Source organism: Lichenostomus cassidix, chromosome 2 (genome assembly GCF_008360975.1).
Source record: "Lichenostomus cassidix isolate B80296 chromosome 2, HeHo_3.0, whole genome shotgun sequence".
Lineage (NCBI taxonomy): Eukaryota > Metazoa > Chordata > Aves > Passeriformes > Meliphagidae > Lichenostomus > Lichenostomus cassidix.
The window spans coordinates 21,421,321-21,434,680 of NC_139482.1; the positions used below are offsets into that span (position 1 = coordinate 21,421,321).

The 13,360-nt window shown below is 38.7% G+C and overlaps 1 protein-coding gene across 2 annotated transcripts in view; it reads right to left on the reverse strand.

The window, feature by feature from the left end:
- The window catches only part of LOC146440946 (metalloreductase STEAP4-like), a 44,382-nt gene that overhangs the window by 19,365 nt on the left and 11,657 nt on the right, over positions 1-13,360 (reverse strand). The window contains exon 1 of one of the 2 annotated variants that reach the window (XM_085050663.1): positions 878-1,202. The exons of the other annotated variant lie outside the window; for it this stretch is intronic. The gene's annotated coding sequence lies outside the window, so the exon portion shown is untranslated. Of the gene's footprint in view, positions 1-877; positions 1,203-13,360 lie in introns of those variants that run through there. 2 annotated transcript variants of the gene reach the window in all.

Genomic DNA, 13,360 nt, shown 5'->3' on the forward strand with positions numbered 1-13,360 from the left:
TAACATCTTCCACTAATTGCATCATTTTATGAAGTCTTAACAGGCTTGAAAAAATTGGCCTACAGTCTGAGTGACAGTTTGTGTTGCAGATTTAGAGGGGATATGAAATTTTCCTATATCAAAGCTGAAGAAGAGTTCTGACAGCTGCAAATGTTCTCTGAATTAATAATGTGGAGCTGGTATAAGATGATATTTAAGAAAAATCCATTTCTTTCTTCAGATTGAAGCCCCTTGCTTATAAAATATTAAACAGGATTAAAATTGGTATGCTGCTTGAATGGGAAGAGAAAACGTGAAATACACATAGGAATCCAGAAGTGAAAAGAATCATTAGTTCCAACTTTTATTAGTGATAACTTATAATTTGGGGTAAAACAACACCCTGCCCTTGCTACTAAAATTCAAACCAATACTTTGGCTCTGCCATAGGAAAGAAAATCCACTTTCTAGCTTTATCATTAAACCACACTGACCAACCCTTATTTGCAGAAACTTTCTTCACTTTAACTATAACAAACCCCTCTGGAACATTAAGTAAGCTTGTTATCTGCTATGTAAGCTCTCTGAATACTAACTGACAAACCTGAAGTTCTTGTATGTCCCGACTTTACAGATAAAATTACTTTCCTATTTCTCAATGCTTTCTTACATCAGGTCTTAGTTACAAATAGGTTGTATAATGTCAATAAAAAACCAGGAGACATGGCCTGGTTTTGTGGTTTTTCATCTAGCAGACAGAAAGGCTGGGCTAAAATTTCGTCAAGAGACTTAAAAATTTACCTGCAAGCCCACATAAACTTCTGCCAGTTTACCCATTTTGTTCCCCATTCTCAGCTGCAGAAATGAGAGAAACCTGTGTGATCTGTGTAAAACTCACCTGTGCACTCAGCCTGATGCAGTCCCCCTAAGGAAGGCAGTGCTTTCCCAGCCAGTGAGATGCTGTATGTGCTGGACCAAGGGAGACCTCAGGAGCTGCAGAGAGCTCCTACTGCCTGGAGCAGACACAGAAACCCTGGCAGACCAGCTGGTATTTATCTGGTGGAAGTTGGGGTGAGTGCACAGGGGAGGAATATGTGAGGAGTGTTGCAAGCCTTTTCTGTCTGTGCTGGTTGAAAGAACTTCCCGTCAAAGTCTCAGGGAAAGTCCCAGCCCTTGTATTTACAGCTGAGGTGAAGCTGTGGTTGCTTTTGTCATGCTGCCACTGACTTACCCCGTGGCTATCTGCCAGACCTAAGGCTTTGGCTGCCTTTCCCTACTCTTGGAAGACTAACCCAAGAATTGCAGAAGCCAGAAATGTCATAGAAGAACAACAGCAAATATTTGCCTGGAAGGAGAGCTGCTTTTTTGTGTCATGGCTCTCCTGTGCCATTCTACTTGTAGGGAAAGACAGTAAGATTGCCACATTGGGATGAAAGGAATTTGGCATGGGGATGGTTGAAAGTAGGTGATCTCTCAGATTCTCTAGATATTCTTGGTAACTGCAGCTATCCTGTGGAGCCAGAGTCTGTCATGGATAAGTGACTAAGCAGTCTTTAAGGGATAAGTCACTGTGTAGATGCAAATTTTGTGTTGTTACATATCTGTTTGAAATGGGACAGAATTCAAAACAGATGGCTTGAGCATCATTGAAATTAGATCATAATCCAGAAAAGAGCAAGGGGCTAAGAGAGTCCCACTAGCACCGAAATTTTGTAAGTCTGAAAAATGTATTGAAGGGGATTTAAATAATATAGCACTCTAGACTTGTAAGCAATGTCTGACATTAAAGAGGAAGATAGTAAAAGAAAGATATTTTTACCCAATCTTGACTTTGGGACACTTACTGGAAACTATTTAGAGAAACACACTAAGAAGAGAGAGTCAGAAAATATAAAACAGGTTATTTCTAAAAAACAGAAAGAAAGGACAAGAAGAAATTTCATTCAGAACAATCTGTGACTGCACTAGGGCTAGAGAGAGTGTATTTGAGGGCTTGAGTTCTAGAGAACAGATCAGTCATGTTTGAGATTTACAACAGGAATAGCCTGTGTCACTTATACGCTGTGACAAAGACCACAAGCCAGTGTGATGCGTGAACCTCTGGAAGAGATTCAGGAACTAAAAAAGGAGATCTCCCTTTGAAAGAGCTTGGAATATTCAGCAAGGTGCACATGGTATGTGCAAAATATATGACTTGGCTCAGAATGTCTGCTGAGGCAGTGGATGTGTCTGGGGATAACCAGTATAGTGTTCACTTTCAGGGGACCCTTATATGAAGATGCTGTCAAAAATTGTGTTATTACACTGGAATTAAAGGCAATGGAGAGGAACATAGTTGACTTGCAGAGTTTAAAACCACAAGGCTAAACCCACAGAAGATAAATGAGAAATAAATGTACAAATTCATAATAGATGGGGAAAAAGGGCAAGTGCTGCACAATTCACTGCATCAAAGTGATCTAAGAATTGAGTTCTTGTGTAAGAACACGAGCAAAGAAATCTGAAAATAATTTGAAGCTATTTCCCAGTGGATAAATACCTTATGAATACTAGAAAAAAGCAGGAAAGCATTGAATTGTCCAACAATTCCCACGGCTATGTGATCTCTTCACATTGTAAAGCAATGCTTTAAAGAAGAGCTGGATATACTCATTGCTCTGGAACAACTGGAAGAACAGACAGAATAGTCCTTGTAATTATAGGAAAGATGAATGTAACTCCTTGTTTGTTCATTGATAGGCCTGAAGAAACAAAACAGGTCTGTTACACTACTGGTGGTAGACATGGTCAGTGATAAGTACCTCTGTCCCTCATCCATCACGGGGCTCTTGGTGGGTGTTCATATTAACAAAAATAAAAGAGTGTTTTTTCTAAACTTTTTGAAATATTTGTGAGCTACACTGTTTTCTCAGATGTCTATTTAGGCTGCATTTGGCACCTGAGGAAAATGTGATGAATTTTTCATGCCTTTCAGGTTAGTAAGATTTATACAGATGACATTTAGATTTGATGAAAAAATACTGTCTCAGAGCAGCCATGGAAAGAAACTGTGCTTCTGGGCTGAAGGTGGACAAACAACACTGTAAATACCATACTTGAAAAAAGTTAGCACACACCCAAGTAAATCACCAGAAAATATTCAGCAATTTGTGTTCTCCAACAGTATTTGGGTGCTGAATTATAAAGAGAAATATGTACCTAATGTAGCTTCTTGAGAGCACTGTCATGACACATGTAATTATTGAAGAAAACGAGAAACAGGAGGAATTAATTAGATATTTCAGAACTTAAAGTAAATCATCAATGGAGGATTTCAGGGCATATGTTGATGTGGTCATTTTAAACAGTGTGGAAAATAAAAAAAAAGGGGATTGCAGTAGTTTATGAGTTAACAAAACTTAGGTATACTCATAGGGGAAAAAAAAGAAGATTTATTCTTAGTCATGGAAATAAACAAACCCATACATTTTTATTTACTGAAGGCCAGTGCTGTTTGAAACTGATTATAAATCATAAGGAATTACCAAACAGAGCCTGGCTAATGGCTATTTTTCATTATTTTCCAGTTATGGAGTGTGACTTGCAGCTTCAATATATCCTTGAAATTGCAAGCTGGATTTCTAGAGCATTTGACAATGGAACCAAGTCCAGAGAGATATTTGCTCATCACTCTTATTGCAACAATAATTACTGAGGCTTAGAGTCTTCAGAAAGTAGTTGGTATCATTGAATGCAAGATTAAATGTATCCTGAAAACATGAGAGTGGTGAACTTGAAAGCACTACTGGGGAAGATCTTCCAAAGCATATGTGCCAATAATTTCAAGATTCAAATGTATAAGGAAAAGGCCAGGGATGTGAGAGAAGTGTGCTCTGCTTGTGTCCATCTCTGGGGTCCTTGTACATGTTTGAGATCTCATCTCTCACACTTCACCCTTCATTTTTCGTTTGTTTCATTTGTTGTTTCCTATCATCATCATCTGTGCTCCTTTTTTTAGGGAAAAGAGAAAAAGAGCAATAGTGTTACTATTGCTGCATGCTGTTTGTAGGAGGTTGTTTCCCCAGGCTCATAGTTACTGTGGAAGAAGAGATGACAACCTTCTAAAAAAACCCAGAAGGGAAAAAGAGGCACAAAGCCTGTCACTTTGTACTGCAAAATCTCCATCAGACAGCAAACTCACCCTGAGAGCAGGGAGAACCCAGGACACACAGCTAGAATGGCTGTCCCTGGGAGAAGCAGTCCTGGTGCCCTAGGGAGCCAGCATGCTCACAGGGATGCCACAGGGCATCTCAAAGGCTGGTGGAAATTTACTGAAAAATGCAGCCTCAAGGCTACTTATAAACATTTGTATCCCTCTCTTATATCACTGTTGGAAATATACTTGGTTTTATGTTTTCCTTGGCAGGGAAGGTATAGTCTTGGGAATGTACATTAAAGTTTTAGCATCTGAAGAAAAGTTCTGGCTATAGTATTGTAAAGCCTGCCTTTGTTATGTGCAGCCTTCACAGACAGAGGAACATAATTTTGCTGGGATTTATTCTGAGGTCTAAGGTTACACAAGATGGAAATCAACACATCTTTGAGGATTTATGCATTGAGATGACAAAGCCCCACCAAGCATGCTAGTGATGCCAAAGTAAGATGGATTTCCACCTGAAAACAGAGTGCACAGTAGCATGGTTTAAACACAAGTTTTGTCCTCTATTCTTTGTCCCTATCATAGCATTTCTGCACAAAGCATAGTTTTTTGAGAGTGAAGTATGGGGTCCTCAGTGTTTAGGGATAGCTGACTTGACATCAGTTTTCTTAGAACCAGGAAAAAAATCGCCCTTCGCAAAATCACAAGTACAGGTGTTACTGTTAAATCCATGGGTTTCCCATACAATGGTGTTATTTTTGATTGGGAGCAATTCAGAGTAATTTCAGCTTGATTAAGAAAACTTGATGAAAAAAAAGGTGTTTAGGAGAAAAATTAGATCATATTTCCATTTCAAATAAAGTCAACAAACTTTCTTTCTTGAACTTTGTTTGACACTGTTTCATGTGATGGTTCACTTGCTTCCTTGTGCTCAGACTGAAGCTGTTGACAGTGTTTGCTATCAATTTCTACAGGGTGGGAATATCCAGACCATTCCTGAGCATAAGCTCCAGAACTTTTTGACAGGTTTAGGTTTCTTTCTTGCACAGTACTTCATCTGTGAAGCCTGTGAGGGAAGCACTGGGCATGCAAGCAGGTGAGCAACACAGGTCACCTGAAGATGCAGACCAAGATAAACAACATTTCATAAGGTACTCAGTGAGTGAAAACATGAGCAAAGGCATACCTAGGGAGATGAGGTGTTGTGTGACCAGACATTCAGAGCTAGGAAATAGGCAAGTTTTTGGAGGAGATGGTAATTTTTAACTTCTTTCTATATAAATCACTAACCTCATCCAGCCTGTCCATGCTTCATTTTGTTAATCATCTGAGAAAGTGTTTGAGAAGTGAAAAACATGAGAAGGGGAATAATTTTTCTTGTCAGAAATGAGATTGACACATGGGAGGCTGAATGTCAATAATGGCTGAAACGCTTTTTCATTTGTTGGTCTCAACTTGGCTGAGGCCGAATTCTCACTTGGAATCCTTCCTCTATAGTTAAAGTTTTCAAAGGAACTGCACTCAAATATGTGTGAGATGTCTCAGGTTTTTACTGTGCCTCATTGGATTTCAATGCACATGTGAAGATCAGTAAAGATCCTGGAGGGACCTCTTATAATACTGTCAGTAGGAGATGCGAAAATGTAACTGCATAAGCTTTTACACTCTTAGTGTTATTTGCTATTTTTTGGCTACCTGCCATTTGATTTTGAGTGGGGATTAAAGGCACTGAAGACACATGCAGCTAAAATATCACAGGTTCTTTATGCTAAATAAAGGTAATTTTGTTCAGCTGGTGTTTATCGTCTATTCACAGAGTGACACTTTCATTTCTGAGATGATAATAACCATTCAGTATCAGCCTTCCTTGCTGTTTCAGCAGATAAAGATACCGTGTGACCAGACATAACTCTTGTGCATGCATTTGTGAAGGCTGCTCTAGATTCCTGTTGCATTCAAGCTTGTTGCTTCATTTCTAAACAGTCTTTTCCTTAATTACAACAAAAAATGGGACACTATTGTTCACTTAGTTTCTGGGATGAAATGATGACAGTGCCTACCAGGAGGCCAAAATATCCCCCAAGATAGTTACGCAGGATTTTAACTTTTTAGCATTTCACAGATAAACCATACTGTAATTTTGTGTGAGATGGAAGGCAAAAAACTTGTTGCAAGTATTCTGGGAAGAAAATTTGTGTGGAGTTAAAAAAAAACCAAACCATAAAATAAGGCTCACAGAGATATTTCAGCCAGTGGTCCAAAGCAAAACCTAGACTATGATCTTATGACTGACCCATGCTGGAGTTGGAAAGGTGTATATTCCTTGGGCTATGGGGAGGCATGTACACTGCACAAAAGCAATGGTGTCATACAGGGAGGGCTTTATTTCTGTAGTGTGGCCTCAAGAACTGGAAACACCATAGTTTGAAGCACACAGGAATTGGTGCTCTATTTTAGGTTGTGTGTTAATGTCCAATAATATTTCAAAGTGAAGCTTGGAAAAAAAGGTGAATTTAAGAAATATTTACTTACAGACTATAATAATGCCTTTGAGCTGAAATCTGTCTAGGCTGTGTTGAATAGATCTTTATGGTCTACAAGCCATATGTGTCCAATAAGTCATTCCAGTATATCTAGTGATTTTTCTTAGAAGAATTTACAAATATCCATAAGTCAGGGATGACGATTCTTCCTGCTTTGTACTTCTAGCTGAAATTGCTTCCATTTCATGAAGCTGAACTGTCATATTTAGAAGAGGTTAACCAGGGATGTTTGATGTATTCTGAAAATATTCATATCTCTTTTGGATATTTATATACTGAAAAGTTTTGTAGATCCTTCAACTGAAACTATTTTTAAAATTTCACTTAAACACCCCTCTTCTCCCACAACCATTTTATCCTTTCCACACATTTGGGATGCAACAGTATTCTGAAATTTAGAACTGCTTGTGAGAGAGAAAATAGGCTGTAGAACTTCTGCCCCTAACCATACCAGATTATTATATCCTATTTATGTAATGTCTTTGCAGCTCCTCTCTAGCTAATAAAAAATGAGCTACAAGGAGAAATGTAAGCCCTAATAATAGCAGTGTAGAAAACGCAGAAAGATCAACCAGCCAATTTTATAGACTCAGGAAGAATACAAAATCCCCAAATCCATTTGGAGCAACTCACTCCAGCAGCAAGATACACCACTGGCATAGCCAGACTTTTTCCTGAGTTCCCTAGCTGACAAAATCATCCCTACTGCCAACATGCTCAAACATATGACCAAGTCACAGGAGCTGAACAAATTCCTCCATATCAGTTTGTCCACACTACCTCTGCATGTCTTCCTCTGAGCTCTGAAGGACTAAGTCCCCATCTGACCAAGCCTGGCTGCATGTGCATGGTATTTATGTTCTGTTTTACTCCTTCCTGACACTTTGTAAAAATAAATTTTCCAGGCACAGACTTCTTACTATACATTCCTTGGTATGATCCAGCACAGGAAGAGCTTGAAAAGCATCATTTTTCTTCTAGGCTTCTAGTTAGACATACAGAATCTATTTTTGTTTCCCTCCTTTTTCTTTGATTTCCTTTAGAAAATGGGGATTTCGTTATCATGTCAGCAATAATCAACAGACACAGAGAAATAAAAGTTATCATTTATCCAAGGAGAAATAATTTTTAGCTATGCTCCCTTTAGAAGGCTAGAACTTCTTTTCCAGTGCTACATTTATGATATTATAATTAATCAGAGAAAAAGAAATTGTACTGCATCATGACAGAGAGCAATAAGTGGGCGACATGAAGATGAATAGGCTACTTAAGTGAGTAGATGATTTCTGGTGCCAACCTGGTAATGACATAGAGGACTTGAGTGTCTGTAGTGCTATCAGGTTCCTCAGACTCCTCAGTAGTTTTATTCAGGGCTTTTGAGGGTTCATGATATTGCTGTCATTATTGCTATGCTTGGCCACCAAGCAGACAGGAGAGGAAGTTATTTGAATGACACAAGGTGCAGGTTTCTCTGAGTAAGATGAGTTTCAGTGGAAAGGATGAGTTTGAGTTCTTCAGAAATGACTGTGAGCTGTTATTAAATGACATCTTTCTTCCAAAAGGTCTTGCTTTTGATCATGGCACAACAAATGTCCAGTCCTCAAAGTCTCTTCCTGTCATAGTTTCCTCGCACTGACCTCACAGCACTGACCATCCTTGCTGCTCCTCTTCTCTTTCTGGTACATTCCCTGTCTTTTCAGCTCCTTTTAAAGTATGCTTATTAGCACTAGTGATCTCCCTGCTTTCTTTGAGAGTATCCCAGCCACATTAAGGTTACATTTTGTGAAAGTGATGTTTACACCTAACTCAGTGAAGTGGGAATGAGAGGTCTCCCAGAACAAGTAACTTTCAGGTTTTACAAGCAACATTTCACAGGCAGGTGAATATGGACAGAAAAATATGCTGCAGCAGCTCTGTATAAGAGAGACTGTATATGAACAGTGGGAAAATTTCTGTCCTCCATTCCCTCAGTCCACTTTGTTATTTAGAAAAATGAAAACACCAACAGTCAGAAGGTTCAGGTAGACTGTCTTTGATGCTAATAATGGGACTGGAAACACTAGCATGGATTGCAGTAAAACTGTTTTCATCTTGACCATTGTCATCTACATCCTTTTATTTCTGTGAGAAGTTATTTAAAGGTGTGCATATACCTCAGAAGAGTACTCTGTGTTTTGCATTTTTTAAAAGAATGTCAGGAAATTACAAGAAATATCTCCATGAAATTTGCTTAATAAGAATTTTCAGAAGCATTTGTCATATTTCTGCTGGCAAAGTCAACTGAAAGACTAATTTTAGCAATGTGAAAAGCTGCTTCTATTGTGACAAAAATTATGGCCTAAGGGACAGAGCCACCCCCTCTAGAAATTAATACTTACAGAACCACATTTCTGTCAGCTATCTGATGGTAATGTCATGGGAAGCTACTAATGGGAAAGCAGAGCTGTCAGAATAAAAAGTGTTCACCTTCTCTGAACCAAGGAGGCTTTATTTATTCTTCCAAGCAATAGGCACAATTGAACTGTCTCTCTGAAATCTCTGTCTCCTGTAGATAATATGCTTGGTTTAGTACTAACTCGTACTTCAACTTCTGTCTCATGTATTCTGTATTTTTTGGCATCATGTAGACCTTCTGCTCTAGGGAATAACAACTTTCTCAAACTATTTTTGTGTTGCATTGACAATTACAACTAAGTAGTATAGGTACCAAGTACACAAGAAAACTCCCCAGACCATGAATTTTATACAGGCTGTAAAATGAAATTGTACATATCAATACAAGTATCAATTCAGGTATTAGCAGTCTAATCAAAGCATTCTTATTAGTCTCATTTTGTGAAAAGAAACACTTCAAATTTTGCAATTATTATCCCAGTCATGATGCAATTGATGCTAGCACCCTCCAATTTCCTCATCTCCACCCCTTTCACCAGAATTCTGCTCACCCTTCTGTTGGTCCTCAAGAAGCAAGGGAGAGGGTTATGGTGAGTTAGTAGTGTCCTGGTTCTTCCCTGGGAGAAGTAAGGTGTTGCTGAGGATTTCTTCCATCTTACTCTACGATGAGTGTGGGGCTACTTTTATATGGTCCTTAGCACGTACTTCACATTACTCTTTCCTCATTGGTCCACAATTCCACTTTATATCTGAATATACTATATATAGTATGTTTTGATTGCCTGTGTGGAATATTTGTTCTTTGTTCTCTTTGTTATCTTCAAAGCCAGTTTTACCGGCCATCCAAGGGCTTAATGACCAGTAATTGATCATTAGCAATTTGTTTATAGCCGTGGAGTGTCTGGTTTCATCCTGTCTCCCCAGCTGGATGAGCTCTCCTATAATCTGTTATTTGTATAATCCTCTACACCAGTTTTATTTCAGATCATAGCTGACATTATGCAATGTAGCTACTTCTCCTCTGCTATCTATGACATGCAGAAATGGCAAAAGTATTATGAAAATAGGCATTAAAATACACAAACCTACTAAGTTAACCTAAAACTTAAACAAACTGGGTGATATTCATCTGGCAGGTAAATAATTTTTGGTACAGCTCGCCTTGGTAAAATGAAGAAAGAGGCAATCCAGGATAATTCAAAGTCATTCTGACATGTCCTAACACCAAGGCTTTGAAGACATGGCATGAAATTTTTGGGCTCCTACTGGCAATGGCAATGCCCTGCTTGTCAGGCTGTGCTGCTCTGTCCTGGGGAACCAAGCAAAGAAGTCTTGGCCATGGGGCTCATCAGCCTTACGAGGTGAGACCCAAAGAGAAGACCCTGGAGGAGTTGGGGTCCTATGTTCTGGGTTAGCTTGTGTTGTCTAAGAACTGAGAGCTGTGATTCCTCAGTTATACAGCAAACTGCAGGCAATCAAGCCCCATTCAATGTAAAATCTGCTATGTGGAAAGAAAATATTAAAAAGGTCTTGCTTAAAAGTAGCTTCATTCTCATGCCTAAGTCCTACTTATATTTGTAGCTTGTCTCTTCTGAGGAGTCTGATTTGACTGAAGGACAAAAAAGTGAGTCCAGATGTCATGGTCATGAGGGCACAAGTGGTATTTCTAACCATGTGCTTTATGGGAGAGGATTCCTTCCAGGCTGGAGCTTTGTGTCCCAGTTTGGCCTCAGGCTGGTTCAGTGCCTGCCCTGGGAGGGAAAAGGCCAAGTTTCACAGGGGGAAGAAGGAACACTTTCAGGTGGACCAGAAACAATTCTCTGTCAACACTGACTTGTCACTGTCTCCTGTCCAGAAGTGTTTGAATCAAACACAAAAGGAAGCAGAGTTAAGTCTATTGGTGGTGCTTTTTTAGCTATTTCCAAAAAATCGTGTTCCTTCCCTGGGTTTGTGCTGTCTGAAATGCAGCTTTGTTTTCAGAGTTTGGGTGAGAGCAGAGGCAGACAAGAGGGTGGCAGGAGCGTTCCTGGACACACATCTGTGCATCTCCTGGTTGTCTGGATGTGTGCTGGATGGGGGAGCAAACTTCCAAACTTTCTTCACAGTGGTGAAAACCCCACTCTTTGCTACAGAGCTGTGAGCTGAGAGCACTGTCAGGGCATCCTCAGGTGGATTTCTTCCCTTCGGATGCATATTGTATCTTCTTCTGCAGCCTGCAAAAGCACCTCACAGTAAAACTCTGGTGTGAAAAATGACACCAATCATAAAGCATCTGCCAGTAAGGAAAGTAACAGTCCCAGCTCATTATTGCAGAGACTCCTGTTAGTTTATTAGAGCCAGTTTAAGGGATTTATTTCTGTTGGACACTGGGAATAATTCTCAAAGCATCTCTAAGACAGAAGAAAATAATTAAACTACTTCTACCTTGATGGTTAATCTAATCTTCTCATGTCAAGAAGAGAAGTTGAATTCAAACAGTTTCCTAAATTCCATCTCAAATTGTCACAACTGCATATACTCAATATATTTTTTTGTTTTAAAGAGAAGAATCTGGAGTTCCCATGTAGATGTCTGTGTTCTGTTTCTCATATAAAATGAGCTTTTTAATAGGTTCCAAGGCTATAAAATTACCAGAGAAAAAAGGAATTAAATGATTCTTTAAAATGAAACGCTTCTTTAAAAAAAGACAAAGCGCTTGGTACTCCAATACTTTACATGTCATGTGGTCACTTAACTCATAACATCCTGATAGCCACAAAAAATTACTGGTGTTGTCTGGTAGAATGTAATTTCTATGCTATACTGACAAATCTGTGATTGTTTGAAATGAAATTTTTAATAGCTTTTGGAGAAATCTGATTTATTGTCCTATTATCATAGGACATTTTAGTCCTATGATCAAGTGTACACTTAACATGTCCACTTATGTCATGTTGATATAGAATTCTTTTACGTGGCCTTGTTTAACAAATGCCACTAGGAAATAATGTTGAAAGACCTTTTATCCTAAAGATTTTTTTTTCTACCTATTTTATCAGTAATTGGGAAAAACAAGAGTGGAAATTTAAATCATCTAAGCAGAAATTATCTAGTTACAAGAGCAAAAGTTCAATACAGAGGTGGTTGTTGAATGTGTGTTCCTCATAGAAAGTTGTTAACATTGATCATAACAAAAAATATTCATTTGAAGTGTGCTCAGATGTAGGACACAGAAGAGACATTCCTTTTAAGTGACAGTGATTGAACTGAAGATGAAAAACCCCATCTCTTTATGGATTATGAAATAATTAATTTTGCAATGATCCATAATAAACTAAGACGTGTGTGTCTGAATAATTGCAATGGGTGCACAAAAGGCCATTTTGGTAATTTTATTAAAACCATGGTGTCTGAAGGCTGTTTTATGATATGTATTTAGCTGTGTATAGCTAGTGATCACAGAATAAAAATCTTCATAATCTATCTAAAGATCTTGCACACTGTTCATAAAACCAGACTGAACTGGAGTGGGACTTTACATACAGATTACATTGCAAACTAGGGGGACAGAATAGCAGATTGAATGGGTCTCTCACTCTCCCCAGAAGTCATGCTCCATTGTAAACAGGCAGAAAGCAAGTATGGAAATACAGGCCAGCAGTGGAGCTTTAGGTGTGGGAGATGGCTGTGCCACTGAAATAAAAACAGTAGTCTTCAAAAGAAAGCACATTGTAAACATAAATGCAAATATAAATTCAAAGGAGGCCATGTGGATGGTCCATGAAATGGGCACCTGGTCCTGCAGACCCAGTGAAAGACATTTTGAGAGAGTTTGCAGAAGTGTGAGTAATACTATGGTAGATTTATAGTAGGAAAACAAAATACTGTCAGAAGTGTTATTTTCTGTAAAACCAGAAAAAAATGCATCATAGAGCAGAATTTTCTTCAGTTACGGAAGTCTTGTGCTTCTAATATATAATTTCATGTTGTAGACAACTCTGCTATCAAACACTTCTGGGAAAACTCTTTGAAAGGGAGTCATCAGTGCTGGATCACTTGGCAAAACAGGATGAAGTACTTTGGAAATGATATGAATAGAGTGAAGATACAGTTGAAAGAAGGCAATGTAGAAGCCTATTATGGTCTAAGTAGTGCAGCACACTGTTGTAAGAACTTGTTCTTTTCCCAGGAACAAAGGCAGACAACCTCAGAGCAATGGAAATATCTAAACCAAGAGCCACTTGTGCCACTATTCTCTGGGTGTGACAAACACTTGTCCTTGATCAAACCAACAGCTAAATATAATATAAATATTTTATAGCTATTT